The following is a 1,331-nucleotide window of genomic DNA, read 5'->3' as shown; positions in this document are numbered from 1 at the left end:
AATATTTTTCCTAGGATGGTTTCCAACATGGTTCTTGAAATTGATTTATTTATTATTTTGACAAAAGTTGAAATGTCACCACTTGTGCCAAAGCACCAGCTGTTGGTATCAAGAATGCCCTGAGAAGTGCTGATTTGCTCTAACCCACGCCACCCATAAGGTAATAGGGCATGTTTCCGGTGGACCCTAAACTTGGTGAATCAAATTGATTAAGAAGCAAAAGTTAAAGAATAGGCACAGAAGCCAACTGCAAAAGCTCCCAAGGATAAAAGCTGAGATAATTTGAACAATAACCTGCATAACATATTATTGGATTATAACCCAAAGTATAAAATAAACATGATTGAATACATACCGATATAAAAAATGAGGAAAAAGATACAAACCTCTCCTACAGAAGTATTCCAAATAATTTAATTAGATATTCTTCCCTTAAAGAGGAGGGATAGGGCACAACCCTCTACTCCTTAAGTATAGGCTGCGCTTAGTGACTTGCTTCTAAATAGTACAGTATGGAAAGAGGAGAAAAGTAGCTCAATAGTGAAGAAAGCTGACAAATACTACCTCAGCCACACAATCTAGTTTAACATCAGCAGTGATAAGTCACACCGAGAGCATGAATCCTTGATATGATGGGTTAGCAATGGGATTACTACTTCATCTCTGTGATTTTCCTTGCAAAAACACATAACCCAAGTCAAACACAGGAGAAACATCAGACAAACACAAATTGAGGGACATTCAAAAAAATGTCTAATACTTCTCAAAACTGTCAAGTACATCAAACCAGGGTAAGTCTGAGGAAGTGTCACAGCCCAGAGAAGCCTAAGGAAATACCAAGGCTAAATGAAATGTGGTAACCTGGATAAGATCCTGGAACAGAATATGAACATTGGAGGAAAAATTAATGCAATCCAAATAAAGGAGGGAGTTTCATTAATAATAATACATTATCATTGATCCACTAGTTGTGGTAAATGTACCATAGTAACACAAGATATCAACAGTAGAGGAAAGTGGATGGGGGGTATAGGAACTCTACCAACTTGGAAACTTTTCTGCAACTCTAAAACTATTGTAAAATAAAATATTGATATAAATTTTTAAAAAAGTTTGGGGATACAGTAGGAACCATTTTCTGTCCTTTGACAATAAAACAGCAACCTTTCTAGAACTTGTGTGCTCTGTGAAAGAACTGAGAAAGAAACTTCTGTCCCCTTCACCCCCTGCTCCTTCATCCCATAGCAGAAGTAAATTCTGTGATTGAGAGGATGAGGGAAAAGGTCACTGCTTCATGTGTGGCTCACCATCTTGGTTCTGTATCTCAAATT

The 1,331-nt window shown here is 37.1% G+C and overlaps 1 protein-coding gene across 1 annotated transcript in view; it reads right to left on the bottom strand.

Annotated features, from left to right (window-relative positions):
* Positions 1–1,331, bottom strand: part of LOC105820769 (zinc finger protein 385B-like) — a gene marked incomplete at its 3' end in the record, with an annotated part of 281,731 nt that overhangs the window by 1,183 nt on the left and 279,217 nt on the right. The window lies entirely within an intron of this gene.

Source organism: Propithecus coquereli, unplaced genomic scaffold (assembly GCF_000956105.1).
Source record: "Propithecus coquereli isolate 6110/MARCELLA unplaced genomic scaffold, Pcoq_1.0 Scaffold539, whole genome shotgun sequence".
Lineage (NCBI taxonomy): Eukaryota > Metazoa > Chordata > Mammalia > Primates > Indriidae > Propithecus > Propithecus coquereli.
The sequence above is the reverse complement of the archived record's forward strand: the minus strand, read 5'-3'. Positions and strand labels throughout refer to the sequence as shown.